This window comes from Macaca thibetana, chromosome 11 (assembly GCF_024542745.1).
Source record: "Macaca thibetana thibetana isolate TM-01 chromosome 11, ASM2454274v1, whole genome shotgun sequence".
Lineage (NCBI taxonomy): Eukaryota > Metazoa > Chordata > Mammalia > Primates > Cercopithecidae > Macaca > Macaca thibetana.
The window spans coordinates 122,634,087-122,649,145 of record NC_065588.1 but is presented as its reverse complement, the minus strand read 5'-3'; the positions used below and the strand labels follow the sequence as shown (position 1 = coordinate 122,649,145).

At 40.0% G+C, this 15,059-nt stretch overlaps 1 long non-coding RNA gene across 1 annotated transcript in view; it reads right to left on the bottom strand.

The window, feature by feature from the left end:
• LOC126930129 (uncharacterized) overlaps positions 1 to 15,059 on the bottom strand; it is a 204,689-nt gene that overhangs the window by 174,523 nt on the left and 15,107 nt on the right. The window lies entirely within an intron of this gene.

The following is a 15,059-nucleotide window of genomic DNA, read 5'->3' as shown; positions in this document are numbered from 1 at the left end:
CCTTTGCATTCACTACTTAGCTGTTTGGTGCAAGAGACCTAGCTTTCGGCTTGTCTCGGCTCCTGACATGACTTTCTCAGTGAGCTAAATTATTTACAGCTTTTAATTTAAAGTGAGAGACATGTGACTCTTTCTTTTACTTGAACACTTAGTGGCCATTGTAAGCTTATGATTGGCCTGATTTTATTACTGTGTAGTCTCAGGGAATCAAAAGTCTTAGAAGAGGGAGAGGGATGGGGAAATGGCCACTTGGTAGAGTAGTCAGAACACACACAATATTTATTGACTAAGTCCGTTGTCTTACATGAGTGCAGTTTGTGGTGCCCTAAAACATTTTATACTAGTAACACCAACAATCACTGGTCACAAATTACCATAACAGATATAATAAAAATAATAAGATTTGAAATATTATGAGAACTATCAAAATGTGATGCAGAGATGTGAAGTGAACACATGTTGTTGGAAAAAGTGGCACTAATAGACTTTCTCAATGTAGAGCTGCCACAAGCCTTCAATTTGTTTAAAATAAGAAACCAGAAAAACAAAACAAAGCACAATATCTGAGACGTGCAATAAAGCAAAGTACAATAAAATGAGGTACGCCTGTATTTAAGGCACTTATCACATTATAATGTATTAAAACTCTACCCACCCAAGGTTGATAGACTGCAGAGACTGCAACTTTTTGTATAATGTTGTATTAGGACTGTATTCATATTCATATGGTTTGCAGTCAAACACATTCATCCTGTGATCCTGCAATTCACATCTCACTTGATAACACAATCTGATGACAGCCAATGAAAATAAGCATTCATTCATATTTTAGAATGGATTTCAAGGGAATATTAGCAAGGAATAAAATGCAATTCAAAAGAAAAAAAAAAGTACTTCTTGTAGAACAAGTGGTTCCAAGTTAGAAATATGAAAAAGAATAAGAAAAGATAAAGGATATTGAAATTTAAGAGTTTTTTTATATTTATATAGCTCTAGTTACACACTTTTTTCCTCAGGTAATCTTTTATCTCTTCTAAAGAGAACGAAGGGTTCATCCTCACAAATGAAAGTGATGACTATAATAGGAATTCTTCCTTCATTTAAAAAACATGACAACTTGATTAGTCATATAGTCCAACAAAATATATTTCTTATACACAGACCAGAAACATCAACAACATAAACCCAAACTGTGACTCCTGAGTTTGCAGAGCTGGAGAATCCCCCCTGGACTCCTGTAGCACAATTCCAGGACCTGTGAGACTATGGTAACTGGCGTGGCACCCACTCCAGCTCCTGTCTCCATCAGTATCCACTGCCCACCTAGAACCCCTCCCCTACTCTTTGCCCAAGTCCCTCAACTAGGGCCTGACCCCTCCCCCTGGTTCAGGGCTGGCTCCAGTGATTGGTTCAGGATGGGTACATGATCCCAGTTATACCAAACAGCCTGTGATGAGCAACCCCAGGACTCGTGCTGGGCCTATCTGGGGACGGCAGCTTTCTCCTGGAAGTGACCAAGAGAGCAGACGTTTGCTGGGAGCTGTTGGCAATCATCCTGCCTCCAGGAGAGAAAAGTCTGCCTGGGAAAAACCAAGACAGGGAGACAAGTTGCTAAGGATACTGCCTGAGGACATGGACCCCACATTCCTGGTACCAGTCCACCCCTGAGCTTTTCCTTTTGCATGAGGAACATCAACCATCTTTTATGTTGGATTTTATTAGTATAATACCAGATGAGCACCCCAGCAAACAAGAGGAAGTATTCCACTTTGAAACAAATTCCTCTTTACAAAGCTAGGAAGAAAACCACTCAAACTCCAATCCTCTTATAATCAACTTTGCTGAGTGTGACGGTGCTGCTGGCTGTCCATTCTCTCACCTGTGTGCCAGGGAAGCAAAGCTGGTCTCCAGTGCAGAGCCAGGTGATGCCAGGCACCACTCTTCAAGGAGAGGCATGGGATTTATCGCTCACCAGTGGGATCTCAGGGAAGTCTACTGTAAGTATTGTGGGAAACATTTTATTTCATGGCTAAAGTGAGATGCATGAAGACAATGTCCTCTCTTGCTGATAGGCCTGGGTAAAATCTGTGGTGCCTGGAGGAGCTGCACTCATCTTGAAATCAAGATACAGTCAGCCTATGAATGTGGCCGAGTGGAAAAAGAGAGCGCCTCTGGGTGACATTGTTGTGCTGCTGAATTTACCAACCATAGAATTACCTGCCTCTGCACTTCTTATAAAAGATCACAATCCCCTATTGTTTCGGCCACTGTTAATGAGGTGTTCAGAGCTGAAAGCATGCTAAAGGCAGGAGAGCTGTCCCTGAATAGTTGTCACTGCAGCTCTGAAAGTTTTCAGCAGCAGATAGAGATTTCCAGAAGTACCACAGGCTAAATGAGGTTGCAGACTTAAAGGCATAGCTGTAATGGATACAGACCTAGATATGGAGCTTGGGATAGGAGGCATCGGATTGCTTGATCACTTTCCCCTCTCAAATGAAACTTCAAAAGGATACAAAATTATAGATAGACAGGAGGAAAGCCTTCTAGTGCTCTATGCCACAGGAGGATGACTGCACATAACAATACATTACATAGTTTCAAATCGCTAGAAGGAGCCCGTTGTACATTCCCAACAAACAGAAAGATAAATGTTTGAGATGATGATATGCTAATTACCCTGATCTGATCACTATACATTATATGTATTAAAACATCACTAACCCATAAATATAACTATTATTTGTCAATTAAAATATGTAGATACAATTATTTGTAAGCTTCAAAAGGTGGCAGAAGTCCTGAATGAGGTTTGCTCTAGTCTTCCAAAAGTGTAGCAACCCTGTAGACCACCACTGGAAAAAGAGAGCTCTGGCCATCGTGCAATTCCTTGTCCATTCTCTCAATCCCTCGTTCCATCATTCATTCACACAACAGACATCTGTTAAGCATCTGTGTTGTTTTTTAGCACTGTGGACTTCGAAAAGAATGTATGGTCTAGAGAGGAAAAAAAGATGACAGATTGTAATAAAATATATGGTCATGGGTATCAGACCCCACATGGCATGCACTGTGAGTTGAGAGTGATTTTAAAGCAGGCAAGGGCCATGTCCAGACCAGCCCTTTGGCCAGACCACCTTAGCAATCCCCAGAAGATGTGTGCTCAATGAAATGTACAAAGTGTTCAGAACAAAACAATGCTGAAGATGGCTTTTGCAACAAGAGTGATCACTTGTTCTGCCTGCTAGATGCTTTGGTGAAAAGTTACTGTCAATTTGATTTTTTTTTTCTGTTTCCCAATGAGATCAACCCCATAAACTCCAAGAATAACTTTCAAGATAGCAAAGAAAATATGCCAGCCAGCAATGCAAAGCTCACCTCACTAAATATTCTGAAGTCCTGAGATATATTTAGTCTCAGTAAAGAGCAGGTACCCAGGTGTTATGTCTGCAAAATGATTTAAGCACAAAGGTCCAATTACCAGCCAGGGCTACCCTAGTTTTGCACATAAAAATGTACATCTTATGCTTGCCTCTTAAATCATTTCTATTTTTTTCCTTTTCAATCCTTAACTGCACTGCAAAGTTTAATAATAACTATAATAATTTTTTTAAAAGGCCATATTGTTATCCAAACTCTCTTGGTGACAAATGTGAACTAGGCTAACTTTTGCCACCTCAACTTTAATTAGGTCATTTGCATATAAAAAGCACAAAGAATAAAAGCCTCAGATGGCGGCCCATCCCTGTGATGGAGCCACTGGGAAACTGCATGGCTGGAGCTATACTGATGAGTTGAAAGAAACACGTCACCCATAAAACTGAGAAGCACCGTTTCATGAAAGCACACCAACTCATTATTTTGCTATCAGTTCTCGCAGGCATCCTCTGTGGCCTCGAGGATTTGGGCGCTTTCCTGATGTGTGTGCCTAGGTGACAGCAAACGCACGCAGGCAAGGGTGGCAATTGTCTGAACGTTGCTACTTCATTCCCTCCAGCACTTCCCACTGGTCTTTGTTGCGGATTTCCACTGCCACTGTCTGTATACCTGCGACTGTCTTCATTAGGCTGACTGGAAAGTGTATCGGTGAAATTTTGGTTCTAAACAGGTGGTGAAATTTGGTATCTGTTATGAGAGCTGGTCCCCAGTGAAACGCAGACTTAATGTGGCCCCTAGTGAAAGGCAGTCTCCTCTGGGAGGTGTGGGGAGAGCGGCTCTGCTTGTAAGAATGAAACAGCCCTCTATTTTGCAAGCACCCTGATGTAGGAGCCACGGAAGTTTCCCACGTGCATTAATTTGACGTTTAATCAGTGTTTTGGGAATCAGATCACTTTCTGCTTCAGGGTCGCTAGCATGCTGTGAATGAAACAGATGCCTCTTGGGGCAGCGATGGAATCTGTAGGGCCTGTACTTCACCTGCAGAGGTGGAAGCATCATCAAGGGAGGGGGGCATGAGAGGTATGTGGCTGTGGAAGCTCAGGGCACCGAACAGTTGAGGGGACGGAGTAGGAGGCTGCTGTGCCGAGCACACTGTGAGCAGGAAAGGACGGGAGCGCCCCATCCTCAGAGCACTGGGAAAGGCACTAGAAGAGCTCAGAGCCCTGACTTCTTCCTGTGCTCCTAAAATATCCCCGTGTTGCTAAAAACCAGAGTACATCTCCACAATAGCAAAAATTTCACAGGCAGCATCCAAGATCCCCCAGAGCCTCAGGACCTGCTGTGATGCTGTGGATGTGTCTGGAGAACAATCAGGGAGAGGGCAGGGCTGTGGAGCACCCACCCATGGCTTGCTGTGCCGCAGTGAAATGTAAGTGGTGCCTCACAGATGTGCGTGGACTTTCCAGGACATGAATGCTCAAGAGGTCAGTGGTGCCAGCTGTGAAGATGACCATCTCCCCTTTGCTTCCCAGAGGCCTGTGGACCAGTGAGAAATGCCCCGTGAGGCTCCGGGAACCCTTTTCCACAGGATATATCCAAATGAATGCCATGCCGCAGGAAAACAGTGCATGAAGGATCTAAAGTGGCTGCCAGCACAGACAGTATACATCACACCAAACACCTCCACCCTGCACCCAAGCAAATTGGAAGCAAAGCTTCCTTATGAAAACTAAACTAATCATATTCACACACCAACAGCTAGGCCCAAGTCTCCCATTATAAAAACGTCATGACTCCTCCTGGTTTTTTATTGAAGAAAAAAAATAATAATAAGGTTAAAACACTTCCAAGACTCAGATAAATAAAGCTCTACTAAAATTTAAGAACTCTAAATAGCAATGGGAAAGAGATTCCTGAAGTAAAGGGTTTTCCTGGGAATGCTTCCATTTTTTCCTGCTGTAAATTAATGCTTTTGTGGAAGACATGGAAAATATGAAGGTCTACCCATCTAATTACTCTTTGTAAAAGGATGCTTTACCTTCCTACGCTACTTTCCAAATTACACTGAAAGGATCTTCCCCTGTAGGTTTTCAAATAGACTCTAACACATTCACCTCTAGTTCTTGCTTCCGTGTGTCCTGATAAATCACTGCCCACTTCTACTAAAGCAGTTTCCCTCTGGGGATGTGGATGCCCTGACTTGAATAATTATCTTTTACTAACTGAACTTGCTGCCTCCTCAAGCCTTTCTTTCTTGTTACCATCATATTCTAAGAATCTATGTCTGTGAACTGTGGATAGAGGCGTCCTGTTAAGCCCCAGCCTCCAGCCATCCCGTCTGCTGCCTGAAGGGCAATTGAGAATGTCTCAGAGCCTGTGTCTAGATAGGCAGAGTCCCTCCCAATGTGGCCATGGCACTGCCTCATTTCTTTGTTCTACTGTCGCCTCAACGTCCTGGGCTCAAGCAATCCTCCCACCTCAGCCTCCAGAGTAGCTGGGACTCCAGGCACACACTGCCTGGCTAAATCTTTTTTTTTTTTTTTTTTTAGAACTTGCCCAGTAGGGAATGTCCGATGAGGAGGAGGTGAAAGGCTATATTTGCATTTTCTAAAAGACTAAGTAGGAAGCCAGGAAAGGGGAAAGGAGAAAAGAAAACAACTAAAAACTAGTAATTAAACTATCTCTCAGAAAAATGGGAGTATTCCATTACACTGGTGATCAGGGGAGAAAAATACTGTATTCTGTTTTGCATTTTTTAGATTTGTAGAGACAAGGTCTCGCTTTGTTGCTTAGGATGGTCTCGAACTCCTGGCCTCAAGTAATCCTCCCACCTCAGCCTCCCAAAGTGCTGGAATTACAGCCATGAGCCACTTATCTGGCTGAAGTTCCATTCAGCAGGCTTATTCTACAACAGCGGGTGTCTGTTTTGACTACTGTTCTTTTGCCATGGTTCACTTTTCCAAGAGCAAGTAGATAAAGAACTTAGCAATAAAAGCTAAATTTTATTGAGTACTTGCTACATGCTAAAGCATTGTTCTAAACGTTTTGCTTTTAGTTTTTCATTTAATCCACCTTATATTCCCATAGAATAGGTACTACTGTTATTCCTGTGTGCCATATGGAGAAACTTGTCTGAAATGCCACCATATAAGCAAATCAGATGGTGGTGGTATAATCAAAAAGCAGGTCAGTTGCTCACTGCATGCAAAGCGTGATTAACAAGAGTGAGGCCTAATATCAAGCATAAGTAAATGTATTCCAACACTAGTGTGGGGGAAGGGGCAGAAAGTGGCCTGCCTTTAAATGCACCACCTTCCCTTGGGGGCAGAAAGCGGGCACTTTTACAAGGGAGGTGGGCGGGAAGTGAGCAAAGGTAGAGGGTCCCCCTGCTAGCCTGGTGCCTTATCTACTGAGCTGGTGCTGAGCTGGCACCTTCCTGGGCAGAAGTTAAGTTGTGAACGAGGCCAAGGGGATATGCTTTCCAACAAGCCTTCCGGAGGCAAAGCCCGCTGGAAGTGAGAGTGCCACGGAAACTTGCTTTCCTCTGCACATCCACTGTCAGCTCTCCAGTGCGGAGGACAGATCCCTCTTACATCATATACACGAACTTGCCCTGTAGGGAATGTCTGATGAGGAGGAGGTGAAAGGCTATATTCGCATTTTCTAAAAGACTAAGTAGGAAGCCAGGAAAGGGGAAAGGAGAAAAGAAGAGAAAACAACTAAAAACGAATCATTAAACTATCTCTTAGAAAAATGGGAGTATTCCATTACACTGGTGATCAGGGGAGAAAAATACTGTATTCTGTTTTGCATTTTTTTAGACTCATTATTTATATTTATTTTTTGAATAGCAGCAGAAATTATCTGAAAGTTTAGTTTTTGAAAATATATTGACTGAAATATACAGATGTATTGACCAAAATATACCATTTAATCTCAGACATTCTGTGCCTTACAAATCCAGTAAATTTCTTCATCCTTACGAGTTAGTTTTAGGAAAAACATATTCATGAAGTTGGGTGGTATTTGCAGCATTCACTACAAAAAATAAGATATCAATAACAACATGAAAACAGTTGATGACCTCACTACTCTTAGACATGCCTATTACGCATCTCACATTCTATTTATGTTTCTGTAAGATCTTCATTATCCCTGCATTTGTTGTCTGATCCTCTCAAGTTATCAGATTCCACAAAGATGGAATAGTTGTCAGCATAAGAATGTCAATTGCTAAAATGACCTCTAATAAACTAGTCCTGTGTGAAAGAGCGACACCTGTCTTCTCTGATCCCGTCAACATCTCTGCTATCTTCCCTGGTCAGACTGTAGCCAATCATCCAATATATACAGGAGCAAATCAATTGCAGTGTGATTTGTATACCTTCCAAGATGACATAAGGTCAGTACAAGTGGTGCTGGAGAAGCCCTGGAATTAAGCAAAGCTATTGACAATGAAGATCCAGGCAGGATCCAATTTGCTGCACAACATACAAATGCTGACAGTTACCGACTGACAAAGAAAAAGTCAACAAAGGCGATTAGTGCACACAAAGCTTTAATTTGAGTATCAAAGTGTGACAGACTCTCCCTGTGGCTCCTTATAATTTGGATATCAAAACATATACCAATAGATATTTTGGGTGTACCTGAAACTGCACTAATATTTCTTCTTAACGGGAATCAGTACCCCTCTCTGATCTTTGGCCACAGTTGTTTCTGTCCATGCTATTTTCCTTTTGAAAATGATCACTTCACTCTCTAGGCTCAACTGACTTTTGTCCATCCTTTAACACTCAGTTCAGTTCTCACTCAGTTCTTCTCTCAGAGAAGACATCTATGACTCCATCCAGTTCCGGTCTGCCTTTCATGTCACTGCATGTTTAATAACAAACCATAATTAAATACTTAATCATTTAATTGGCTATTTAATACTGCTTCCCTCGAAAACCTCTCATTTTTATAGCATCAAGGACCACGGTTGCCTTGCTTATCACTGTTCACCCAGCACTTAGCACGGGTATGTGGCAGGTGCTGTATTCCCAGCGTGTGTTTAATTATGCAGCGAGTGAGCCCCAGAGGCAGTGTAAACACGTTAGTCTGAGGTGTGTTAGAGTAACAGTTGGAAACTAGCAATGTGGTAGTCACTGAAGGCTTGTAACTAATACCCACTCTTAATTCTTTTGTGCCTTGTCTACCTCCACTACATTGGTTGAAAAAGTAAATACTCATTTTTCCAGGTGCTTATGTCACACAGCTCTGACCGATGACACAGAACAAGGTACCTGCCAGGGGCTTCTGGGACTGTGCTGCTTTCTTGATAAAGGAGACAAACATCACTGCTCGCATTATATGGCCTGCTTGAATATGGCTGTGATGCTTGGAATTACAGCAACCATTCTATGGCCCTGAGGGAAAGCCTGGGCCAATCATAGAAACTCCAGGCCTAATATCTTTTTAAAAAAACGAACTGATGCCCATAGCTGCTCACCTCCAGGCATCTTGCTACATCAAATAAAATAAAGCACTATCAGTCTAAGCTGCTTGAGTTATCTGTTACTTGCAGTCAAAGCATTTATAATACATATAACCAATGTGTGTTGGATTAAGACATCTCAACATTGAGTCTCCATTTCTTCATTTGTGAAACTAAAAAAGGATCTAATATTTCTTACATCCAACAGTACTAAAATGAACTCACAGGCAATTCACAGTTTAGAGTCTGGTGACTTGTAGAGGAAGAGGGAGGAAAGATTAAACCACACAGTTATACAGAAGACATTTTAATTTATATGCCAGTCTCACCAAAAGTGAGTCTATTGTTTTCTCTCACTCCATCAAAATTACTATGAACAGTTCAGCAATATCAAGTAAAACCTTCTAATGCTGTGATACCAAGTGTAATGTAAACTTCTTCAAAACAGTAGGAAACCACTAGCTGTTCCTTCATCCCTGACATTAATTAAGTAACTAATTGACATCCAAACACTTGAATTCTGATCTTTTGATTTCTTCATGTCAGTTTGTTTTCTGAATAAAAGAGCAAAGAATGGTGTTTCTCTATTCTATGAATAGGTATAATTAACTCCAGAAATATCTGTCATTTAGCAATACACACTTTCTTACAGTCATCATGGGTGTCACTGATGAAATACACACTGGCACTGCACTCTAAGAGCTACTAATAAGGCAAGACTTAGGTATTACTTCCCCGCTGAAAGTTTATTTCCTACTTTTGAGTGGTTGCTATATTTTCATCAAGCTTCAACCGTTATGATCACAGATCAATTTCAGGATCTGAGATTTGGTTACTTATAGAAATCAAGAATGAGCTGGATTTTTCATATGCACATATACCCACAGGCTGCCTTTTGTTGTATCTTTGTTCAAATATTATAATGCATTGTGTGCTAACTGCATTTAAATTTCTAACACAATATCCAAATTATGGGAAATTTACCTAGAAATAGCAAATAAACAAATCTTGCTTCTGTTCCTGTGGTCTGTGGTTCTTATTGCCAGTAAATTTTATTAAGGTCTTTATTAACCTACTCAGTGATGAAAACATTATATATGATCATGGATTTTAGCTGTGCAATCCAGTCGTGTTGCAAAATGGAATCTAACTCTTTATTTCTTTTTTTTTTTTTTTTCAAGCGTAAAGCTGACAAAATTGAGTTATTGAATTTATGCCATAAGAAACTTTGGAAATATCCACCCAATTTCATTTCTTATCAAGTCACAAATATTCTCCTTTCCCCCTTCATTCAGCACATAATTATAAGCGGCTAATAACCACCAAGGGGTACAAGTTGACCAACTAAAACTTCAAAATATTGCCAAGGAGTAGTAAGACCAGACCAGAAAAAAAAAAAAAAAAAAAGGAATAGGAGTCTTTGCATTAGAAACTGCATTAAGAAGCCTTGGATAAATACCCTAGAAAACCTCGTTAGTGAGACAATATTCCACCTCTCTCCCAGTCTCAGGTTGAACCCTGGAAAGAAACATCTAGAACCCACAGAACTGATGAATTACAAGGCTGTCAAATTGCAATTACCTTTAAGACTAACTGCCTTCTATTTCTAGACAGTGAAAAAAAAAAAAAAAACAACTATAGTTCTTGAAGATGAGTGGAGCTGAGATGTGTACCATACAAATTGTCAAGAAAATTGAGATGCTGAAGAATTTCCTTGTGCCTTAGTAGAAATTACATTTAAAAATTTATTTCAGATTTAAGGAGGAAGAAATTCCAGAGAAATGGATTTCAGGCAGTTGGAAGATTTTAATGCCTTTCTTTTTTGCTAACAATTTCTTCCTAAATCCTAAAGGAAAATCACTGATAAGGAAATCTAAAGTCTAGAGCAGGATCCTGTGTATCTGCCAAGCAGAGGTAGCAATTAATTCATTTATTTCACAACTAAAATCTGTCCTCTTGAAATCTCTAAACTGATGATGATTATGAAAAGTATGAGTCATGCAGGCAAGATAAGGATCGAGGTTCTGACTTAGAGAACCTGGGAGCTGGTTTGATTTGTCAAATCTTACTTTATTACTTTCTTACAAAGTACCACAGCACAAGAGTTAATTATTGGATTCAAAAGCTGAACCTGTATCCATTTCACAAATACTTACCAAGCACCTATTACATGTTGAGTACTGTTCTTAGCTCTGGGTAAATAAAGTTGGAAAATTCAGACACAGCCCCTGAATGCATAAAGCTGGCATTCTACAGGGGATCATGGATGCAAAATAAATGAGTAGATTATTTCAGGGAATGAAAAATGCTAAAAGCTGGGAGATAGGGGAGAGAGAGGGAGTGTCGTAAGGTCTCTTTGGTATGGACAGGAAAGGCTCTTTAGAAAGAGGTGTTGTTTGGCCTTAGAACTCACTGATGAGAAGCCAGTCATGTAAACACATGAGGAAGCAACCTTGCAGACAATGAAAAGAAGAAAAATGAAATGTCTTGAGGTGAGAACAAACGTGTTCAAGAAACGCACAGAAAGTCCACCTGACTGGAACACCAGAGCAAAGGGGCGGAGTGTTGAGTGTTGTAAGAGGGTGTCAGAAAGGTTAGCAATGTGTTGGAGAAGTTCTTGAGTTAGTGAACATAGGGTCTGGATTTTTCTCACAGTCTGCCATGGCCCACATATTCACAACCCAGTCTTTATCAAGTTTACAAAGAGAAAAAAATTCCTTTTCCTCTTTAAGCCCAATGAAAATTTTAGATATCAAGATGATCATTAAATCAGATCCTTTGGATATATAATGAGAAGTGAGATTGCTGGATCACATGGTAGTTCAATTTTTATTTTTAGAGGAATCTCTATACTGTTTTCCAAAAAGGCTGTACTAAGTTACATTACCACTAAGAGTACACAAATGTCACCTTTCCTTCACATCCTTTCAAACACTTGATATCTTTCATCTTTTTGATAATGGAAATAATAAGTATGTGAGGTGATGGATATGCTAATTATCCTGATTTAGTTATACTACAATGTATACATATATCATAACATCACACAATTATTAGTCAATGAAAAATTTGTTAACAGTTAAAAAGTTCAGATCCTAAGCAATGTGAAATCACTCAGTAGTATTTCTTTCTTCTAAGGAAGTAACTCCTCATATTGATCCTGAAGTCTCAACCCCAAGAGCAGGCAGAAACGTCCTTAAGTAAAACTCAGCAGAGCACAGGCACTGTATAAAAGTTTGGAGTTCCATTTGGAGGGAAAGCATCAGTATATTTAATAAGTGTGGAATGCAACTACATTGTCATAGTGAGAACAAAAATCACTGCTAAGGACCCTGGAGATTGGTGCAAGATTTTTAATACAGTATTTCAAATTTAATTCAAATCGACAAATATTTAATGAGCTCTAACAAGCTGCTAGTCCTGTGCTGGGGATGCAGAAACAGCCAGTCAGCAACTGTCTGCAAAAGGTACATCATCAGAGTGGCAGACACAAATTCAGATAATGTTCTGAATAAAATATAAAGAGAACAAAGAAGAAAGCATGTATAATGATTTGCAAAGAGCTTTTTGGATTTAGACTATGTGGCTCAGAAAACATGCAATCTTTCATAATTAAAATATCTAATTTCATAATTCTGGATTATAAATTATAATAGTATGTAATACATTATCTTCTTCCTTTCTCTAATTAAGTGATCTTTGAAGTCTTCTAAGTAACAATAAGCTGTAATCAACCTAAAACATGACAGGAGTAGCTTGTTTTTAATGGAATTATAGAACTAAAATGTATATTCCATTTATAGAAGAAATCCAATGAAACTGTCACCAAACGATACCCCTCTAAGTAGAATAAAAAAGACCACAAAATGTAATTTGTAAGGCTTTTTAGCACAGTCCTCTTGAATTTCTTTAGACTTGCCTACTACACAACTCAGTGCTAGACAAAAATAAAACTTTAAAATGTGGAAGAGGCAAATTAAACCAGCTACCTATAAATGAATTAAATGCAAAATTGCAAAAATGTAATAGATCCAGTCAACTACTTTGTTTTTAAGCACAAATCTCTAAAGTGACTGAAAAGAGGAGGTACCTATTCAATGGTTTCCTGGAAATGCACATGGAAAACTGACAAATTCTTTTAGGCCCTCAGGAAATAAGCCTGTCTTTACCTCAAAACTGTGGAACTCACGATCTCATTTCTGCCTTTGCACAGGGTCAAGTTAATTTCAGCATTTACAAAACAAGAAAATACAATCCGAGTTAGATACTGGGTTCCTCTCCAGGTACAGGGTGTGTTTTTTCATCTACTTCCTAGCAAAAATGTCTGGAAAGAAGATGATTTTGTCTTCACTCTTTTTACCACATTTTACGTGCCAGAGACTGTTTTCTATGTATTCAACAGAATTCCACTTCTGTTTTTAAGGAACAGAACCCTGATTTTGTTGGGGCTGGAAATACACCAAGCCTTAAAAATTACATCATCCAGATCCCCTTGGGATAAGATTAGCTAAATGTCACAGTTCAGGGCAAGGAGACATGGAAACAGGTGCTGGGTAGGGGATATGGGAACGTACCTCAAAGGGATGTGGACTCAGTTGCTATGCATCTGTTTGGCCCCTTCTTTTCCTACTATCTCTTGCTAGGATGATGTGATGACTGCCACTTTAGCTAACTCCTTCTAGATCTTTTAGACCTCAACTCAAATGTCAGCTCCACAGGTAGACCTTCCGTGACTCCATCAAATCATGGTACGAGACAGAAGCTTCAAATCAGCCATGCTGAAGTATTTACACCACAAACATTGGCAGACGCTGTAACTTGTGGGCTTTTCCCCAGAGAGCTACTTATTAATCATTTATCAATATACCCCTGCCTCCCATGCAAGATCAGATGACCTGCTCAGCAGGCTTAAATTTTCTTGGTCAATATCATAGTGCTCAAAAATGAGTTACATATGCGTAAGGGAAGATATTATACCTGACATGCTCTATTCCTACCACTCAGAAATGTTAGCAACTAAAATAGGGGCTTTATACCATTCATGGAAAGGAGAGTGGGAGAGAAAAAAGAGATTCTACAAAGGTGAAAAATGAAAAGCAGGATAAGTAGGTAACAAATTCTGAGAAAATAGATTTTAAAGTGTATGCCACAAGTATAAAATATTTACAACCACAGAGGATTAAAATCTAGAATATATAAGTAATTTTTGCTAATCAATGAGAAAAGGAAAGCAACCCCCAAGGAAAGCTGGACAGAGGAGATTTACAGAAGAGGAAATCCAAAAGTCTAACATGAATATGAAGAGCACTTCCAACCCATAGCTGTCAAAGAAATGCTCCTGAATATACACCATAGAAATTCATACTGGTATCCATAACCTAATACTCATAAGAAGATAAACATCACAGAATTATTTGGGGACCAGGAAGTTGGAGACAATCTATAAGTCAATTTGGTGGGTGACCCTCATAGAGAGCAGCCTTCAGAAGCAATAGTAGCATGACAGCAAGATGGGCGGGTATAAAAAACCCAATGTGGAATATGGACCCATATGTATATATACATATGTATATATATAAAACTATATATAATTTTATAAAGCAATAACATTTATGCAATTTATAAACACATGCACAAAAATCAACAATATACATTCTGAAAATAACGCCTACACCTACACACACACACACACACCCTCCAAGACATGCATTACCTATGGGGAAACAAGAATGGAGAATGGAAATAAGATGGATAGATGAATGAATCAACCATTCAATCAAGGGATTGGTGTTGTGTGGAGTTGACTGACTGTAATAATCTGCCATCAACTGAGTTGTGTGATTAACTCAGCCTTTGCATCCTGGGTCCAGTGAACCACACACAAGCCAAGGCTCTTCTAGTTCTACACATCTGACAGCAAGCTCCACCAAGCTCATCCCCAAGCCATTTCTCGTTTCCTCTTCTCCTGTTTCCTCTTCCCTGCTGCCTCCTTCTGTGTCCATTGACCATATGCTCATCTATCAAGGTAACGACTTGGGTTCAGGGTCACCCTTGACTCTCCCCCACATTCCAAATTTAGTTGGCCACTAGGTTCCAGTGTGTACACCTCCCAGAGAAGACATAAATAGTCCTCGCTGTCCATACCCCACCCACTCACTGCAAAGAAGGACCTGATTCAGGCCTTGGGCATCCCTCTGGGTACTGGTGG